Source organism: Notamacropus eugenii, chromosome 4 (assembly GCF_028372415.1).
Source record: "Notamacropus eugenii isolate mMacEug1 chromosome 4, mMacEug1.pri_v2, whole genome shotgun sequence".
In the NCBI taxonomy this organism is placed as follows: Eukaryota; Metazoa; Chordata; class Mammalia; order Diprotodontia; family Macropodidae; genus Notamacropus; species Notamacropus eugenii.
The window spans coordinates 263891142-263912758 of record NC_092875.1 but is presented as its reverse complement, the minus strand read 5'-3'; the positions used below and the strand labels follow the sequence as shown (position 1 = coordinate 263912758).

At 39.1% G+C, this 21617-nt stretch overlaps 2 non-coding genes across 2 annotated transcripts; one reads left to right on the top strand and one right to left on the bottom strand.

The window, feature by feature from the left end:
• Positions 1-2774: 2774 nt before the first annotated feature.
• On the bottom strand, positions 2775-2847 carry TRNAA-AGC (transfer RNA alanine (anticodon AGC)). The gene has a single exon. It is a non-coding gene; the product is annotated as a tRNA-Ala (tRNA).
• A 3129-nt stretch (positions 2848-5976) lies between these two features.
• TRNAA-AGC (transfer RNA alanine (anticodon AGC)) lies at positions 5977-6049 on the top strand. Its single transcript has one exon. It is a non-coding gene; the product is annotated as a tRNA-Ala (tRNA).
• The last annotated feature ends 15568 nt before the right edge of the window (positions 6050-21617 follow it).

The following is a 21617-nucleotide window of genomic DNA, read 5'->3' as shown; positions in this document are numbered from 1 at the left end:
GCAAATTGCTGCAAATATTTCCCCCCAACTAACAGTTTCTCACTTAATTTTAACTGTACTGATATTGTTGTATAGAAGGGTTTTTTTAAAAAAAAAATTATGTGATCAATATCATACATCCTAGTTCCTGTGATATTCCCTAATTCTTGTCTGGTCAAGAATTCTTCCCCTATTCATAGTTGTAAAAGGTAACTCTTTCTTTGCTCCTCTTCTTTGTTTATGATGTGGTTGTTTATATTTGACTCATGAATCCTTTTGAAGTTCATTGTGGTGTATGTTTGTTGTAAGATGTTGGTCCAAACCTAATTTCAGTCAAATTGCTTTCTAGATTTCCAAGCAATTTTTTGTCATATATTCAATGCTTACTCTGGTAATTGGAGGGTCTTTCTTTGGGTCTACTGAACATTATATTACTATATCTATTTGCTTTTGAATCTTGTGTCCCTAATCTGCCTGATTAATTTAATTTTAAATGCTTGTCACATTGTTTTGATGATTGCTGCTTATTATATGATTACTATACCTATACTATAGGTTATAGTCTGGTCTTCTTGTTGTTTACTTTTAAAAAATTATCCCAATGAGATTCTTGTTCTTTTATACCCCTGAGTAAATTGTGTTGTTTCTTGTAGCTCTGTAAAGTAACTCTTTTTAGTTTAATTAGTATGGCCCAGAATATGTAAATTAATTTCAATATTATTGTCATTTTTGTGATATTGGCATAATGCAAACATACAATTGATATCTCTCCAAATTTTTTGGAACTTTCATTATATTTGCAAAGATTGTTTGTAGTTGCATTCAAATGGCTCCTCTGTGTCTTGGTAGATAGAATACAAAATATTTCATACATTCTTGAGTTATTTTGTATACAATTTCTCTTTCTGTCTCTTCCTCTTGATTTTTGTTGATGAGGTACACAAAGCTGATGACTTCTGTGAGTTTATTTTATGTACTGAAATTTTGCTTAAGGTATTATTTCAATAAATTTTGGTTGAATCATTAGGGCTGTCTAAGTAGATTACGTCATATGAAAAACAGAAAAAAATTTGCTTTCTCTTTGCCTAGGTTGTTCTTTCCTTTTTCTTGTCTTATTACCATAGCTAACATCAGATAAGAGCATTGAAAAAGCCTCTAGCATTTCATCATTATGTACCATTAATTGGTTTGTTGTTTTTCTAGTTTTGTTGTTTTTTCAGTTGTATGCCTAATTCATTGATATGTTCTTTTTTTTTTTTTTTTGCTAAATATTTTCTTCTAAGGTCTGCTTTGGCTACATCCTAAAAGTTTTAGTATGTTATCTCATGGTTGTCATCCACTATATTGAAATTATGGATTGTTTCTATTTTTTTTTCTTTGACGCACCCATCCTTTAAGGTTAAGTTATTGAATCTCCATTTGTTTAAATACAAGAAGGAGCAACCACATGGTGTAGTGTATAGAGTACTGGACCCAGCGTTGGGAAGGCTTAGTTTCTTGAGTTCAAATTTGGCCTTAGACACTTACTAGCCGTGTGAACCTAGGCAAATCACTTAATCCTGTTGGCCTTAATTTTCTTATCTGTAAAATGAAAGATTTATTGTAGATATTACCAGCTCTGATATTCTATGATTCTGTGAAACCAAAGGAGGTTACTAATAGTGGACTGGGAGAAAAAAAGAGTTCAGAGATTGGAGATATCTGCTGAGGAGAAAGAGCAGTTTCAGTAGGAATGGGGGGGGGGGGGTTAAGAAGGGTGAGGGAGGAATGAAGAAAAACAAAAATAAGGAGAAAATATTCGAAAGAATTTTGCTATTTGGAAAATGGCCCTTCCTGGACCTGTTTTGCTGTGGTTTGTTAGCACAGTTCTCGGTACATATTAAGCACCTGCTAGATGATTGATGTAGTCACTCTTGCCAGCTTCGAATGGAGGGGTGTAGAAGAAAATCCTCTTACCAACACTCTTCCCTTATAGAATTTTACTACAATCATTTTCTTGGTACCTGGGGAAAAAAGTGGGCCTTTCCTGCTCCTCTTTCCTTTCACTTTTGCACCAGTCTTGTGCTGTTTCTATTGCTTCCCCAATTAAAAGAGACAATATATGTAAAGTGCTTCACCGAGTACCTGGCATATGTTAGGAACTTAATAAATGCCTGTTCCCATCCTCCTTGCTTTTTCTTTCCCCAAACCCCAAGACAGCTCTCGCTCTGTCTGACGGTGTGAAGAACACCTCAACTATCCTGTCAGGAGAGAGCAACTATACAAATTTGAGTAGCCCTGATTTCCCCAAACAAAAAAAAAATCTCTCTGCCATTAATAAGTGTGACATCATTTTTAAAAATGAACCTAAAAGTACTAAATGCAAATGTACTAAATACCAAAAAGAGTACTAAATACAGAATCAGAGCTATACATGCAGCTTAATACACGTTCAGAAAACCACACTAAACTACAGAAGTTAAACGGTCTCCTGTTTTCTTTCATAGACATGACTTTTTAAGTTCTGATAGCTATTTGGAAGATGAAGTTTTAGTCGTCAGATTAATAGGGATGAGGGTGGAGAAAATTGCTAAAATGTCCGAGTTCATCTTGTTTCTGCTTTGGACAATTCAGTCCTGAAAGAAAATGGAAAAAGTTGCTGGATATGAATGGCATGATGAAAGGCACAAAAGGTTTTCGGTACAAAAGATTTTCGGAATGCAACATCAAAGCATTGTCGAAAGAGGCCAAAGTGTGTGGTGTGCAAATAATTATGAACTACTAGAACCGCCGATATTACTTCACTATAAAACTTTTGGAGAATACGGGCATCGATCCCGCTACCTCTCGCATGCTAAGCGAGCGCTCTACCATTTGAGCTAATCCCCCTTCCTGAATGGAAGCAAACTGACTCAAACCTCACGGCCTCGTGGCTGCCCAGCAGGGGTAGTTTCTTGAGTGGGACATTAGCAGATTTCAGATGTATTCTTGCTAATTCTTTCCACCATCCCTTTTCTCTCAGCACCGACTCACAGCTGGCTATCAGCGCTGGTGGAAGAAAAAGGGGGAGAGGGAGAAAGACTGAAGAAGGGCAGGGCTGGGACTTGTGTTTTTCACATTTACGACCTTCCCCTTCACATCCTTCCCAAAAGCAGAATACGTGATTCTGCTCATTAAAATATCTAAGTGTAGATAGAGGCATATTTTTCTTCGTCCTTTCTTTTAATCTCCATGTCTAAAAGCCTTAATGGCTATTTTGAATTCACCTAGGTCAAATTAAGAAATAACCCATCATTTAAAAGCTAGAATGCAATAAATTAATGGTCTCTTGCTCATTTGTGCTCTTTGTGAATAGTAAGCCTCTGAATCGACTCAAGTATACCTTTGAGCAGAGAAGACTTTTAACTCTCTTATTCTGTCACTGCAGGACTGAACTCACATAATAGGTGGAGGTAACCTTGGGGATAGAGAGAATAAACTTCCTACCCCTTTCCTCTATGATGACTTGGTGCTAATGCTCAAATAAAGTTCCTAGAAATGTCAGGCAGTTTCTATTCCCACCCTCTGTTGCTTTACCTCTTCCACTACTAACCTTCAGGGATCTCACAAAATGGGACTTGTCCAAGGTCAAATACTTCTCAAAGGCTCCACCAGAATAGAGAGGCCTTTGAGGCTCTAGGGACAGACGTTCTGTGCATCAGGAAAAGTAGACCTAAAAGACAAACCACCACCTGTTTTAATATCAAAGAACTGGAGAGCAAAATGAAAAATTCTGGAGAGTTCAGGGCTTGAGTCCTACTTTTTACAATTGTACATGAGCACTCTTCCATCTCAGCTAGTAATTCCCTCTCTTGAAAAGATGAAGAAACAACTGAAAATCAATTTTACTCCCAGCCTATTCCTTTAATGATCTGTCACTTTTTCACTTCAGTTTTTTTTCACTTTGCATAACTAGCTAGTTCTTCTTCAGACTTGGGACACTTTCACTTATTCGCTCAACTGATCAAATGTTCATGAAGCATATACTATGTTCGAGGCCCTATGGTAAGTCGTGGACACAAACACAAAATGACAACTCTTTCCTCAAAAACCTTGCATTCTAATGAAGTTATATAACATGTACACATATGACTATAATACTTTGAAAATTAAGACAACAGGGAATAGTTGACACAGAGATGTCTTTCAAGTCAAGAAGATCTGAGTTCATGGCTGTGATGTTTGCCAGAACCAGCAAGATGCTTAACTTCTCAAATGTTATAACTTCTCAAAGCAACTCTCTAAGACAAAGTAGTAGAAATACCAAACAGCATCGGTAGAGAGAATTTCCTCACCTGGGAGTTCCCTATACCAACAAAATCACAGGTCCAGTACCTATTCCTTATGTAAAAAATACATTTTTTTTTCCCTTAATGGATATATGTTTTCATCAACATAGGGAACCCTTGGTTAGGACTTTTCCCCACCAGTGCAGATCAGCACATTCTTTGCACCTTAAAGTCGAAGGGAGTTTACATAAACAAGTTGTATCAGAGTAACAAGGATATTTTAAGCCCCTATTATGTGCCAGGCACAAGCAGATACAAACAAAATACATATTTACATATAAATGTATATCTTGTTTTTGTGTGTATGCATACACACACACATACACACACATACAGAGAAAGAAAAAACAAACAGAGGAACAGTATCAAGGCATTGGGGAAAGTCTTCCTGTAGTGGGTGGGATTTTAGTTGGAACTTGGAGGAAGCTTAGGGAAGTCAGGAAGCAGAGATGAGAGCAGGGTGCTCTTGATGATAACAAGAAAGACAGGAAGAGAGAGAGCGCTTGAGGGGAAGGATAATGAATTGTTTTTGACATGTTGAGTTTAATATGTCTATGACATAATAGGTCCAATTTTCATATATGGTTTGTAAATTTAATGCCTGATCAACAAGTCTTTATTAAGCAGTTTAATTTTTTTGTATCCCAAACCCAGGTACCACAGGTCCTGGCATATAGCAGATGCTTTATAAATACCTATAGATCAGAAAAGTGAATGAATGAAAAAGTGTCCCAAGCTGTCCTCCAGAGCAGTAAACAAACCCTGAGCTTTCGGTTGTTTCTTCACTTTTTCAAGGAGCGGTATTAGTCGAGATAGTAGAGTGTTCATTTACATTGTAAGAAGTAGGGCCTCTGCCCGAGTTCTCTAGGATTTTTCTTTTTATTCTCCAGTTCTTCAGTATAAAAATAAGTGGTGGTCATGTATGAACTATATCGAATTGCTACACTTCTCAATGAAGTGGGGTGAGGAGGGAGGAAATTTGGAACTCAAAGTTTTAAGAACGAATGTTAAAAATTGTACATGTAACTGGGGAAAAATAAAATACTAAATAATTTTTTTTTTAGAAAAAAGCAATAAAAAATAAACGGTGGTATTTCTTTTAGGTCTACTTTTCCTGAGACTCAGAATGTCAGTGGATGTCCCACCCCTGACAAGTCCTGGTTTCTGGCCCCAGGCAAGTCCCATCATATGAAATCCTTGAAAGGGAGTTGGGATGGGAGTAGACAGTGACCCTACCGGGTGATTTTACACCTTGATAATTTAGTGAGCAGTATCATATATTCTGCCTTTGGTAAGGATGCAGAGGGAAAGGGAGAAAATGTGAAAAGTAGAAGTCCCAGTCCTGCTCCTCCTCCCTACCCATTCCCAATTGTCTTCTCTCCCCTCCTCCCCTCCTCCCCTTCTCCCCTTCTCCCCTTCTCCCCTCCTCCCCTCCTCCCCTCCTCTCCTCCTCCTTTCCTCCCTTCTCCCCTCCTCCTCTAGACTCCTTTCTCTCCCTTCTTCCCCTCCCCCCTCCTCTTTCCCAGAGCTCATAGAGTTGATTAGCCAGCTGTGAGTCAGCTCAGGAGAGATATGGGGTGGTGAAATGAGTCAGCAAGAATGAATCTGACATCCGCTTGCATCTCAGCAGTCCCTGCAACGCGACTGTGAGGCTGTGAGGTTTGAATCAGTTTAAGGGATTTTTCAGGAGGGGGAATTAGCTCAAATGGTAGAGCGCTCGCTTAGCATGCGAGAGGTAGCGGGATCGATGCCCGCATTCTCCATGAGTTTTACTGATGGGGACGGGAGAACTTAAAAATGGATGTTCAGGAAGGAAGGGACCATCATTAAGCGGGATTAGAAAAGTCTTTCTGTGGAAGGTGGTTCTTTAGCTGGGACATGAAGAAAGTCAGAACCCATATTTGAGGAGTGAGAAATTTACTGGCATGAAAGTGAAAATGCACGGAAACAGAGAGATTAAGTGTCTTGTTGGAGGATCTGCAAAAAGACCGGTGTCACTAGTAAATTTTAAGTAGTCTAGAAAGATAGGCCAGGGCCCAGGTTATGATAAGCTTTGAATGCCAAATATTGGACTTTACATTTGATCCCGGAGATGAGCCAATAAAGTGACAAAGGACTCGAGAAGAGGTCTGTGCAGGGTTGCCCTGATTCCGTTAAGGGGTCTAGATGGGCAATCTGTTGGGCAAGGGAATGTCAGTATTAGTGAACATGGAAATAGTGTATTTGTGAGTGATGCCAGGATGTTTGGGTGTTGCATGTGGCTGAGGTGAGATGGACTGGGAAGTGGGTAAGTTAAATTGTGAAGTTAGAACGTCTGAAGGTTGTGTTCTGTTCTTCCTTTTCAAAGAAGACCATGACATCAGAGGAAGTGATGATATGACTTGCACTTCACTTTGCTTTGAGTGAGGGAGAGCTGTGAAAGGTCACCAGCCTCACTTTCTCCCCTTGAGTCATCTGGATCCAGTGGATCATCAGAATGACTGGAGACTGCCTAGAGTGCAATGGGAGACCTTGGCCTTTTTCAGCTAAGGTCTGTTCAGGTACTCACTTAAAGCAAGGTAATGCCCATTCAGTGAATAGGCCTCTTGAGTCTGAAAGAGTATTAATAAGTATGTTGAAGCAGGAGTTGAGTAGGAAAGACTGTGCTCCAGGCACTAAACTTAAAGAAAGGAGAAGAGAGTCTTGGAGATCTGTTGGTAGACAACAGCTAGTAAGATTTGTTTATGTAAATTTCAAAGGATAGATTACTAAGGGATGGTACAGGGAGAACCTGGAAGTGGCAGTGGGGAGCATATGGAACTTCTATTTGTGGAGGCAGAAATGATAAATTATCATATATGTAAGGTAAGAGAAAAATTGAGAGTCAACTGCAGCAAGGGATGACTGGAAGGATGGTAATGCACTGAATGGTTAATTAGGAAGTTTGGAATGGCGATGAGTTTAGTGGGCCAAAACAATGTGTTTTGTACTTCTGGAGTTTGAATTGTATATGGGATAACCATTGTGAACCATATGATGAGCTATAGGAAATACATGACTGTGGCTTTTGGAGAGAAATTCGAGCTAAATGCATAAATTTTAGAGTCATTTGCATAGAAAAGATAAATCCTGGGGAACTGATAGGGTCATCTAGTGAGAGAGGGTAAAGAAGGAGTAGAGGGAATAATGCATAACCTTGGGGTACACTCATAGTTTGGGGGTGTGATGTAAAAGATGAGCCAGCAAAGGAGACTAAAGAAAGGTAGGAAAAATGCTATAAAAATCCAAAGATGAGGAAGTTTCTAGAAAAGGGTAGTTAATAGTATCAAGTGCTGCAGAGAACTTAAGAAAAACAAGGAATGAGAAATGGCCATTGTATTTGGCATTTACAGGATGATTGAAGAAGACAATTTTAGTTGAGTCAGAGTCAGGAGCCAGAAGTGAGAAGTCACAGAGAAGAAAAAAATACCAAAATCAATGAAACAAGAAATAAAAAGCCTAAATAGATCAATCTCAGAAGAAGATGTGGGGTAGACCATTAAAGAGCGCTCCTGGTCCAGAAAAACTCGTTGGTAAATTCTTTTGTACTTTAAAAAAAAAATAGTATTTTATTTTCCTCCAGTTACATGAAAAAAAATTATTAACATTTGTTTTTAAAACCTTGCGTTCCAAATTCTCTCCATTCCTCCCTCCCCACTTCATCCCCATCCCCATTGAAAAGGCAAGCAATTGGATATAGGCTATACATGTACAGTCATGCAAAAAATTCCATATTAGTCATATTGTGAAAGAAAACAGAGAAAATAAAACTTCAAGAAAAATAAAGTAGAAATGTGCTTCAATCTGTATTCAGACACCATCAGTTCTTTCTCTAGGGATGGATTGCATTTTTCATTATAAGTCCTTCAGAGTTGCCTTGGATCATTGTTTTGCTGAGAATAGCTAAGTCTTCACAGATGATCACCTTAAAATATTGCTGTTATTTTGTACACAGTGTATTTCATTTTGCATCAGCTCTTGTAAGTCCAGGTGTTTCTGAGAGCATCCTGTTTATCATTTCTTATAGCACAATGGTTTCCAGTATAATCACATACCACAATTTGTTCAGCCATTCCCCAACTGATGATGGGCATCCTTTCAATTTCCAAGTCTTTGACACCAGAAAAGAGCTGCTATAAATATTTTTGTACATATAAGTCCTTTTCCTTTTTTTTTTAAATCTCTAGTGGTATATTTCTATATATAGATCTAGTAGTGTATTTCTAGGTCAAAGGGTATGCATAGTTTCAAATTGTTCTACTGAATGGTTGAATCATTTCACAACTCCACCAACAATGCATCAGTGTCTCATTTTTCCCTCATCCCCTCCAACATTTGTCTTTTTCCTTTTCTGTCCTATTAGCCAATCTAATAGGTACGAGTTAGTACCTCAGAATTGTTTTAATTTGCATTTCTCCAATCAAGTGAGTTAGAACATGTTTTCATGTCTGTATATAGCTTTGATTACTACATCTGAAACTGTTCATATTTTTTGAGCATTTATCAGTTGAGGAATGGTTCTTATTATAAATTTGACTCAGTTCTCTATAAGTTTGAGAAAAGAGGCCTTTATCAGAGAAACTAACTTCAAACTTTTTCCACAGTTACTATTGCTAACTGTATTTTCCTTCATCCTATTTCTCCCCCACTGTTTATTCTGTTTTCTCTGCTTTCCCCCTGTCCCTCAAGTGTTTTGCTTCTGACTCCTCCCTCCCTTCTATCACCCCTCTTCCTTTTATCTTCTTCTCCTCCTACTTTGCTATCCCATTCTACCTCTTCTTTTCCCTCTCTCCTGGTATATTCCTCTCTCATCCCTTAATTTTATTTTTTTCTAGATATAATCCCTTCATATTCAACTCATAACTATGCCCTCTGTCTATATATACTCCTGACTGCCCTAATAATGAGAAAGTTTTTGCAAATTACAAATATCATCTTTCCATGTAGGAATGTAAAAAGTTTAACTTTATTTGATTCCTTATGATTTCCCTTTTCTGTTTACCTTTTTATGCTTCTCTTGGGTCTTATACCATACGTGAATTGTTTCCTTCTGGAAGCTTGCAATATTTTTTCCTTGACCTGAGAGCTCTGGAATTTGGATATAATATTCCTAGGAGTTTTCATTTTGGGATCTCTTTCAGGAGGATTGGTAGGTAGATCCTTTCAATTTCTATTTTACCCTCTGGTTCTAGAAAAGGGGTGAGGAACCTGCAGCCTCAAGACCACACGTGACTTTCTAGGGGGATAAGGGAAGGGAGGAATGTGATAGAAGGGAGGGCAGATTGGGAAAGGGGTAATCAGAATGCACAGTGTTTGGGGGTAAAGGGGAGAGATGGGGAGAAAATGTGGAACTCAAAACCTTGTGGAAATGAATGTTGAAAACTAAAATAAATAATTTTTAAAAAAAGAACCTTTCTTTGACTAAGTCAAAATTTTACAGAACAAATCTTTTTATTAAGGGGATTCATTCTGTGAAGTTTGGATTCAAAAGGCCACATTTGAGGACTTAGAGGGCCACATGTGGCCTTGAGGCTACAGGTTCTCCATTCCTGTTCTAGAATATCAGGGCAATTTTCTTTGATGATTTCTTGAAAGATGATGTCTAGGCTCTTACTGATCATGGCTTTTAGGCAGTCTTTAGAGATACTGCTAGGGACCTGTACGTTTTCAGTTCTTCCAAACTGGTATAGTGTGTTTACTACTCTTCTGGACTGTGCTCTGGTCTGAGTTGCCACAAGTACTCTTTTCTGCCCTTGAATTGTGATGAGGGCCCCTGTTCCATAGCAGGCTGCAAGATCTGGTGTACTAGTGCTCTTTCTCACCCTGGCACTGCCACCCAGGACTGTAACCTCGATCTAAGTTTGGGCAAAGCAAGAGATCCCCTTCAGTGCTACCCCTGTAATCTCCTTCTGACCAGTTGTTCTGTTCAATCCCTTTATTGATTATGGGCTGAGATTCTTGGAAACAGCTGCTGCCTCTGCTGATTCAGTGACTCCCAAGCCCTGCTGCAGATTTGCTGGGGCTGTGTTGGCATGACCTGTACTGGACTGTGCTCCACTTTCACCCAGCTGCAACAGATCTTTCCTGCTGACCTTCTAAATTGGCTGGAAAACCATTTCACCTCATTCTTTTGTGGGTTCTGCTACTCCAGGAATTGTTTTATGTCATTGAAGGTATTTGGAGGAATTTTGGAGAGAGTCCCTGCTTTTTCTCCACAATCTTGACTCCCGACTTGCCTTTTGTACTTTTAAAAGTTTCTTTTTTAAAACATTTTTTAAAAAAATTTATTTATACGTGGGGAGGGAGGGGGGTAGTGGGGAGTAGGTGGGGAGGGATAAAATCGCAATTGTATGGCAGTGATTGTTAAACATTACAAAATAAAAAAAAATAAAAAAAATTTATTTATTAAAAAAAAAAATTTATTTATTTAGTTTTCATTTCCACAAGATTTTGAGTTCCAAATTTTTTCTTCATGTCTTCCTTCCCCTTACCCCAAAACACCGTGCATTCTGATTACCCTTTCCCCAATCTGCCCTCCTTTCTATCACATTCCTCCCTTCCCTTATACCCATCTTCTCTCTTTTCTTGTAGGGCAAGATAGATTTCTATACCCCATTACCTGTATTTCGTATTTCCCAGTTGCAGGCAAAAACAATTCTCAACATTTGTTCCTAAAACTTTGAGTTCCACCTTCTCTCCCTCCCTCCCCACCCATCCCCAATGAGAAGGCAGGCAATTCAATATAGGATATATATATGTGTAGTTTTGCAAAAGACTTCCATAATAGTCATGTTGTGAAAGACTATGTTTCCTTCCATCCTATCCTGCCCCCTATTTATTCTATTCTCTCTTTTGACTTTGTCCCTTCCTTAAAGTGTTTACTTCTAATTACTCCCTCTTCCCATAGGCCCTCCTTTCTTTCATCCTCCCCATACCTCATTGTCATACCAAATTGAGTATCCATATTATTCCCTTTTTAAGCCAAATGTGATGAGAGTAAGTTTCACCTTTTCCCTCTTACCTCCCCACTTTTCACCTCCATTGAAAAAGCTTTTTCTTGCCTCTTTTATGAGATTTGCCCCATTCCATGTCTCCCTTTCTCCTCTCAATATATTCCTTTCTCTCACCCCTTAATTTTATTTTTTTAGATATTATCCCTTCCTATTTAACTCACCCTGTGCCCTCTGTCTATATGTATATGTGTATAATCCTTCCAATTATCCAAATACTGAGAAAAGTTTTAAGGGTTACAAATATTGTCTTTCCATGTTGGAATGTAAACAGTTCAACTTTAGTAAGATCCTTATGATTTCCCTTTCTTGTTTACCTTTTCATGCTTCTCTTGATTCTTGTGTTTGAAAGTCAAATTTTCTATTCAGCTCTGGAATTTCATCAAGAAGACTTGAAAGTCCTTTATTTCATTGAAATTCCATTTTTTCCCCTGAAATATTATACTCAGTTTTGCTGGGTGGGTGATTCTTGGTTTTAATCCTAGTTCCTTTGACTTCTGGAATATCGTATTCCACACCCTTCAATCCCTTAATGTAGAAGCTGCTAGATCTTGTGTTATCCTGATTGTATTTCCACAATACTCGAATTGTTTCATCCTGGATGCTTGCAATAATTTCTCCTTGACCTGAGAACTCTGGAATTTGGCTATAATATTCCTAGGAGTATCTCTTTTCAGATCTCTTTCAGGAGGTGATCGGTGGATTCTTTCAATATTTATCTTGCCTTCTGGTTCTAGAATATCAGGGCAGTTTTCCTTGATAATTTCATGAAAGATGATGTCTAGGCTCTTTTTTTGATCATGGCTTTCAGGTAGTTCCATAATTTTTAAATTGTCTCTCCTGGATCTATCTTGCAGATCAGTTGTTTTTCCAATAAGATATTTCACATTGTCTTCTATTTTTTCATTCTTTTGGTTTTGTTTTGTAATATCTTGGTTTCTCATAAAGTCATTAGCTTCCATCTGCTCCATTCTAATTTTTAAAGAACTGTTTTCGAGGGAGGAGCCAAGATGGTGGAGTAGAAAGATACACATATGCTAGCTCCTAACCCACAGCCCATAAAATATCTGTAAAGAAGAACTCCCAACAAATTCTGGAGCCACAGAAGCCACAGAATAATGGAGTGGAGGAGATTCTTGTTCCAGAGAGCCCTGAAAAACTGACCCAAAGGGTCAGTCACACACTGGGCCTGGACCCGGAGTGGATCCCAGCCCTGCCTTGGCCACAGCAGCACCGAGAGGAGTGGATCTGAGCAGGCTTTAGGGACAGAATCTCCAGTGGCCACATAGGTCCCTCCACTCACAGGTGACAAGGGTTGGTGAGAGAGTCTTTTTGGGTGGCCGAGAGGGGAGTGGGGTGTCCCCGTGGCTCAGGCCGCTTCAGGAGGCAGGAGCGGAGGCAGCGGCAGATGGGGGCTCCCAAGGCGGGCAGGAGCTCAGATCCATGATCCATTGTTGAAGGTCTCCACATAAACCTCCTGTGGGAACTGAGCCTCGTGTGGCAGCCCTGCCCCCACCTGAGCACCTGAACTTAATCTCACACTGAATAGCAGCTCTGCCCCCGCCCAAAGCCCTGAGGCTGGGAAGCAGCATTTGAATCTCAGACCCCAAGCGCTGGCTGGGCAGATCTGAAGGTGAGGCAGGTGTGAAGAGGAAGCTCAGAAGTCAAGTCACTGGCTGGGAAAATGCCCAGAAAAGGGAAAAACAATAAGACCATAGAAGGTTACTTTCTTGGTGAACAGATATCTCCTCCCTTCCTTTTTGATGAGGAAGAACAATGCTTACCATCAGGGAAAGACACAGAAGTCAAGGCTTCTGTATCTCAAACAGCCAAAAGAAATATTCCATGGGCTCAGGCCATGGAAGAGCTCAAAAAGGATTTTGAAAATCAAGTAAGAGAGGTGGAGGAAAAACTGGGAAGAGAAATGAGAGAGATGCAAGAAAAGCATGAAAAGCAGGTCAACACCATGCTAAAGGAGACCCAAAAAAATGCTGAAGAAAATAACACCTTGAAAAATAGGCTAACTCAATTGGCAAAAGAGGTTCAAAAAGCCAATGAGGAGAAGAATGCTTTCAAAAGCAGAATTAGCCAAATAGAAAAGGAGGTTCAAAAGCTCACTGAAGAAAATAGTTCTTTCAAAATTAGAATGGAATAGATGGAGGCTAATGACTTTATGAGAAACCAAGAAATCACAAAACAAAACCAAAAGAATGAAAAAATGGAAGATAATGTGAAATATCTCATTGGAAAAACAACTGACCTGGAAAATAGGTCCAGGAGAGACAATTTAAAAATTATGGGACTACCTGAAAGCCATGATCAAAAGAAGAGCCTAGACATCATCTTTCATGAAATTATCAAGGAAAACTGCTCTGATATTCTAGAACCAGAGGGCAAAATAAGTATTCAAGGAATCCACCGATCACCACCTGAAAGAGATCCAAAAAGAGAAACTCCTAGGAACATTGTGGCCAAATTCCAGAGCTCCCTGGCCAAGGAGAAAGAAAATATTGCAAGCAGCCAGAAAGAAACAATTCAAGTATTGTGGGAATACAATCAGGATAACACAAGATCTAGCAGCTTCTACGTTAAGGGATCGAAGGGCATGGAATAGGATATTCCAGAAGTCAAAGGAACTAGGACTAAAACCAAGAATCACCTACCCAGAAAAACTGAGTATAATACTTCAGGGGGGAAAATGAAATAGAGTGAAATAGAGGACTTTCAAGCATTCTTGATGAAAAGACCAGAGCTGAAAAGAAAATTTGACTTTCAAACACAAGAATGAAGAGAAGCATGAAAAGGTAAACAGCAAAGAGAAGTCATAAGGGACTTACTAAAGTTGAACTGTTTACATTCCTACATGGAAAGACAATATTTGTAACTCTTGAAACTTTTCAGTATCTGGGTAGTGGGTGGGATTACACACATACACACACACACACACACACAGCACAGAATGAATTGAATAGGATGGGATCATATCTTTAAAAAATGAAATTAAGGGATGAGAGAGAAATATATTGGGAGGAGAAAGGGAGAAATGGAATGGGGCAAATTATCTCTCATAAAAGAGGCAAGCATAAGACTTTTTAGTGGAGGGAAAAAGAGGGGAGGTGAGAGAAAAACATGAAGTTTACTCTCATCGCATTCCACTAAATGCACACTCATTTTGGTATGAAAACCTATCTTACAATACAGGAAAGTGGGGGAGAAGGGGTTAAGCAGGGTGGGGGGGATGATGGAAGGGAGGGCAATGGGAGGAGGGAGCAATTTGAAGTCAAGACTTGGGGAGGGACAGGATCCAAAGAGAGAATAGAAGCAATGGGGGGCAGGATAGGATGGAGGGATGTTGGGGGTGTAAGCTGCCAGGCCTAGAGGCCTGAGGGCTATCCGAGTCTTACCTTACCTATCGCAGGTCTTCGGCTGGCCAAACCGGATAAACGTATGAGAGAAGAGACTTTCCGGAGTCGAACAAGGGTTAGGCTTTATTCAGGGTCCTGGTTACATGTGCAGGGGGAACTCTTCCTTAGGAGAGAGAGAGAAATCTCCCAAGGAGGCAAAGATCTTACAGTAAGAGAATGAAAGCAGAAGTGGAAGTGGGGAGAGAGGGGGGAGGGAAGAGCGAAGAGAGGAAAAGGGGCCTTCTGTCCTGAAAGGGCCCCTCAGCGCTAAGAGCGCCTTCAGGCTTTCCTGACCCTACTTAACCTCTCCTGCCGCATCGTTTGCACCTCAATACCATGCCTGTTAGATAACAATAGGTGTGCCCAAATCTGGGCCAATCTCAAGGGCGGGGATGCTCTCTCCCATCACGTTTCCCACGGGAAGAGGCGGAAATGCATGAGATAGCTTGGTCTCACACCTCAATTCCCTGCTGTTCCCTGGGGGGCCTTATGAGAACTCTAAGGTTTAGAAGTTCTCACCTTTACCCGCCCGAGACTGTCCACATGGAACTGAGCTTACACCCCCAACAGAGGGAAATATAGTTAAGTCTTACACAACATGACTGTTATGGAAGTTATTTGCAAAACTTCACAGATATGGCCTATATTGAATTGCTTGCCTTCCAAAGCGAATGGGTGGGGAGGGAGGGATGAAGAGAAGTTGGAACTCAAAGTTTTAGGAACAACTGTTGAGTATTGTTCTTGCATACAACTAAGAAATAAGAAATACAGGCAATGGGATACAGAAAGTTACCTGGCCCTACAGGACAAAAGAGAAGATGGGGTCAAGGGAAGGGAGGGATGCTAGAAGAGAGGGCAAATTGGTGATAGGGGCAATTAGAATGCGCAGTGTTCTGGGGGAGGGGACAAATGGGGAGAAAATTTGGAACCCAAAATTTTGTGAAAATGAATGTTAAAAGTTAAATAAATTAATTAATTAAAAAAAAAAAAGAACTTTTCTTCAGTGAGCTTTTGAACTTTTCCCATTTGGCTAATTCTGCTTTTAAAACAAACATTCTTCTCCTCATTGGCTTTTTGGACCTCTTTTGCCATTTAACTCTATTTTTAAAGATGTTATTTTCTTCAGCATTTTTTGGGTCTCGTTTAGCAAGCTGTTGACTTGCTTTTCATGATTTTCTTGCATCTCTCTCATTTCCCTTCCCAATTTTTCCTCCATCTCTCTTACTTGATTTTCAAAATCCTTTTTGAGCTCTTCCATGGCCTGAGACCATTGCATATTTATTTTGGAGGTTTTGGATGCATAAGCCTTGACTTTTATGTCTTCCTCTGATGGGAATGTGTTGTTATTCCTCATCTGACAGGATGGAAGAAAATACCTGTTCACCAAGAAAGTAACCTTCTATAGTCATTTTCCCCCCCTTTTATCAGCATTTTTCCAGTCATTTACTTGACTTTTGAATCCTTTGTCAAGAGGAGGGTATACTCTAGGGACCTGTAAGTTCTCAGTTCCTCCAAGGTGGCACAATCAAAGAAGACGAGTTTACTCCTCTCCTGGCCTGCACTCTGGTCTGGGAACAACTATAAGTACTCTTCTGCCCAGGATGTGCGAGTAGGATTTCCTGTCCAGAACCTCCACCAGCCAGTACTCCTCATCCCAGGGCAGGAATGAGACCCAGATCAGGAGCTCAGTTCTTCCAGGGTCTTTAGGTCAAGGACTACAAAAAGTCACCTGGGATTGAGGTTAGACCACGTTCCCTTCTCACTCAGGTGAAAGTTTTCTCACTGACCTTTGAAGCTATCTTTGGCATTTGTGGGTTGAGTAATCTGGAAACTGCAGCTGCTCCCTATGATTCTGCCCCCTGAGGAGTGTTCCAATCCTGTCCCTGCCAAGCTGTGCAGTCAAGGCTAGGCTATGCTCAGTGGGCTGCACTCTGCTTTGAGACCAATGCGATAGACCTTTCCTGTCAGCCTTCCAGGATGCCTTGGGCTGGAAATCTCTTTCATTCTGTTGTTTTGTAGCTTCTGCTGCTCTAGAATGTTTAGAGTCACTTTTTACAGGTATTTTATGGGCTGTGTGGGGAGAGCTTCTCCAGGTCAGACCTTCTACTCTGTCATCTTGGCTCCGCCCCCCTAAAAGATTCTTTGAAAGTACCTTAAATGCTAAATAGTTTTTCCAAAACTTACTGAGATGGAAGACTACTATCAAAGGTTTGCCTCCTATCTTTTATAGGCAAATAGGCAAACAAAGATAAGGCTAAGAAAAAAAATATAGTCTAACATCATTAATATCAACACAAAATGTAAAAATACAAATGTAGTATGATAGTACATAAGAAATAATCCATCATTACTAAGGAGAAATAATTGAAATGTAAAGATAGTTTAAAAGAAATTTAAAAAAAATAAGGTAAATATTTACTTAAATGAGATAAAGAAACAAAGACCTTATTAGATGCAGAAAAGCCCTTCAATAAAATACAGTATCCATTTGTCATGAATATTAACAATGTAGGAGCTTTTCCTAATAAAAAAAAAAAGAAAACTCAAAGTATACATTTGAAACAATGACCTCATATTACATTCACTGGAGAAACACTTTAAGAAGTCCTACTACAATCTAAGGCAACTCCAAAAGACTCACAGTGGAAAATGCTATCCATATTTGGAGTCTTCCATATTTGGAACTTTGGAATCTGAATGCAGATGGAAGCATAATATTTGCCCTCCTTTTGTTTTGTTTCTTTTTTCTTGTGTTTCCTCCCATTGGTTCTAATTCTTCATATCATGACTAATGTGAAAATGTTTAATATGAATGTATATGTAGAGTCTATATCAAATTGCATGCCATCTTAGGGAGGAGGAAGGAGAGGGAGGGGGAGAAAACTTAAAACTAAAAATCTTATGGAAGCGAATGTTGAAAACTAAAAATAATCATTAAAAAAAAAAAGAGGTCCCACTACATACAGATATAAAACAGAATTGCTGACATTTACCATGTCTTATTTGTGGCAAATTTTAGATGTTTAGTAATAGAAATGAGGCATGAAAAGGAAGTTTGAGGAACAAGGATCAGAACTGAAGATGTTAAAATATTTTTACTTGTAGATATCATTACCATGTTTAGAAAACCCAAGATGGTTAACAACTACAAAATGGAAGTGACGGTTTTCGGGAAAATAGTGGAGTTTAAAATAGATCCATAGTAGTCATTTCCATTTTTATATGTCATTGAAAAAAATCAAAGGAAACTGACAAATAATGACCAAATGTTGCAAATATTGGGACATTATGCTTGTCTTTTGTTTGTGAAGAGGACCAGTGACATCATAGGGTGACATCTTGACTCATGCGTGAACTGGATTTAAGTGTCAGAGTTTCACAAAGTCTTCTAGAGTCTCACTTTGTCTTCTAGAGTCATCTTAGTCCAGTAGCAAGGCAAAAGTAAGGAAAACTCAGTGGTCTTGTGATGCCATGAATGAATGGATGTCTGGCATCTTGGATGTCTAACCAAGCTCTAAGTGCTCCATAGCTCCTGCTTCGGCCAACTTCAGCCAGCTATTGAACAAATTTGTTCTCATTCATCCATTCCAGGGGGGAAGTCTTCACATAGTTGGGACAGAAATCCCCCTAACTCACCAATGGGTTTGTAGCTTGTCAGTTACTTTGTGTTTTTGCCTGAGCATGTGTGCATGTGTGTGTATTTGTTGAGATACATGTGAAATGTGCTCATTAGTCTCAGGGGCTGTAAGGTCTGGAATTCCCTGGGTGAGTAACTCTGTACCCTACCAAGAGCCAAATATCTGTGCATTGAGATATTTTTGGCTTACTCAATCTGAGGAGTTGTTCTGATTCTGAAGGAAGAGGCTAAGTTTAAGGGGTTATCTGGAGTGGCTCCCAGATATGACTCAGTGTCTAAAATATGATTCAATATCGAAGTTATGATTTTTAATATGTCACCATGTCCAGGCTTCCACTTCTCAGAGTTTAATGACTTTTCACTTCCCACTGTGTATTATGGCATTTTCCCAATGGGGACCCCAAATGGGGCTTTAATGCAGAAAAACCATTTTAGGTGTCATATCTTTCTGTAGGTTGTTCTGTTCTGTAGGTGTTCCCACCTTTTAAATATATTATAAAAAATATTTCATTGTAAAAAGAAATTTGGCAATACATAACTATATAAATATCAAGGCTATATTTCTAATTCCTTTCAGAAAACCATTTGACAGCAGATGGTTGAATTTCCTCCGTTAAGCAGCAAGAATTAAAAAGGAACAGTTGCTATAAAGGTTATTTGCAGAATTCCCTATAAGGCATAAAAAACCAGTATCTTATTATTAGTATTTTTCCCTATCCTGCTCAGGCTAGAATTATAGTAGTCACACTTGGGCCCAATCCTACTGTGGCTGATTGACAGATACTTGCACATGATCCATCTCCACCCTGGGCCAGTGCACTCTCCTGGGGATGGAGACTTATTATATTGATGCCAGACTCAGTGGGGGCACCTGATCTGCTTTAGACTTAATATACCTCAGAAATGGGTAGCTAGGTGGTACAGTGGACAGAGTGCCAGGCCTGGAGACAGATTCATCTTCCTGCGTTCAAATGTAGCCCTAGACACTTACTATCTGTGTAATCCTGTTTGCCTCATGTTTCCTTATATGTAAAATGAGCTGGAAAAGGAAATGGCAAACCACTCCACTATCTTTACCAAGAAACCCCAAATGAGGTCATAAAGAGTTGGACACAACTGAAAAACAAAACCTCAGAACTCCCAAGTTCAAATGATCTCCCAGCCTCAGTCTCCCTAGAAGAAAATATTTATTAAGCAGTTTATGTATACCAGACACTTTGCTAAATGCTTTACAAATATTATCTTATTTAGTCCTCACTTTACAACTGAGAAATCTGAAACAGAGGTTAAATGTGACCCAGGGTCACATAAATGACTAAATTAAGATGTGTATTCAGATCTTAATTCCAGGCCTAGTGCTCTAGCCACTGTCCTACCTGGTTGCTACAATTCCTGGTTTTTTCTTCTATTTCCTAGGGGACCAACACAGGTATTTGCTTTGGCTCTTTTGTCTCTTTGCACAATCTCCAACAGAAGCTGGTTTTATCTCCCAATGAGACTCCTACAGGTCTATCCACCAAATTTAGATGTTGGAAGTAGAGCTGGTTTCAGGACTCCTGTGAATTACCCAGTTGAGCTGGCCATGTCTCCTGCTATGTCTTCTAGTGTTTTGAGGCATTCACTGCCTACTCTGTATCCTTTTCCCAAAAGGTCAGGGAGGGTATCCTGTTGGCTTCTTGGAGTTTATGACAGCTTTTGACTCCTGAGAATGACCTCTCTCTGAATGCCCTCTGGCTTCTATCATCTTGTGTAGTTCTGCTCTGAAATGAAGAGTCTACCTGGTCCTTAATCATTGTTCCTTTCGGTCTTTGCTGAAGGGGCTCTGGTGATTCTTACAGAGAAATTACCCTTAGACTTTCAAACAGTGGAGCAGTTCCTCATTGATTGTGCAGACAAGGCTCAAAATCCCCCCAAAACAAAACCCTTTCCCTGAAACAGTTTTTTCTCAAAGGGAAAAAAAAACTTAGAATTTTATGTGAACAAGCATTTGAAAAGCTTCCCTTCTGACAATTTTTATGTGTAATTGGGGAAAAAACATAAAAATAATATACTGCCAAATATCCTATGAATATTCAATAAATACTTGCTAACTTGCCATAGGCAAAAGAAAAAAAATTTAAATTAAAAGACATAAGCTTTTCTGTTACTTAAAACTCTTCATAATCTATCAAGACTTTCCAGGTATTTTATGCACATTATGTTCCAGCAATATTGGTACAACTGATGTCATCCCATGCTCCTTGGTATTCTGGGCAGCTGGGTGGTGTTGTGGATAAAATACTACTCTTGAAGTCAGGAAGACCTGTTAAAATCTTGCCTCAAATACTTGCTGGCTGTTATATTCTGGGCAAGTCACTTAACCTTTCTTAGCCTTAGTTTTCTAATTTGTAAAATGGGGACAGTAACACCTACCACACAAGAGTGTTGTATTTCCCCTACCTCCAATCTTAAAGTGTTATATAAATGCTAGTTACTATAATTCTTCATATTCATTTTTTATGGTGTAGTAATACTCCACTGCAATTATGTGCCACAATTTGTTTGGGTATTCCCAAAATGTTTTTTGTTTTTACATCAGTCATTTTTGAATAAAGTCTCCCCATTCCTTAGAATTAAACACTGCTTTGAAACAAGCAAAAAGTAAAAACAAAAAAAGACTACCTAGTGATATTATCTGACAACTAAGCAACTTTAGGACCCTATAGGCCCCTGACTGGCAGAAGCAATTATTTTCTTATATATTCTCTGGGACTTAACCTTGATTTTTACAGTTTAACTTTTTAAAGGGTTCTTTTTTTACATTGTTATAGTATTGTACACTCTCCTGGTTTTGATTGTTTTACCATGCTCACTGTTTCTATGAATTCCTTGTGGTCACTATGTCTTGCTACATAATAAAATACCGTACATTTATACACAATTTCATTTATCCACTCCGAAACTGATGGGCAATCACTGTTTCCAGTTCTTTACAGCTACAAAAACTGTATATATATATATATATATATATATATATATATATACACACACATATATATACATATGTATATATATATATACATATACACACACACACACACACACACATATATACACATAGTTACAAAGAATTAAGAGGCAATTTACAGTCAATCTGTATGTGTACTAGTACTGGTGTGTAATGAGATTAAAAAAAGGGAAAGCCTTCATCATATTGGTGGATCATATGTGGAAAATTTATGGAAAAATATGGATAAGACCTTCACAGTCTGAGGACACGTAG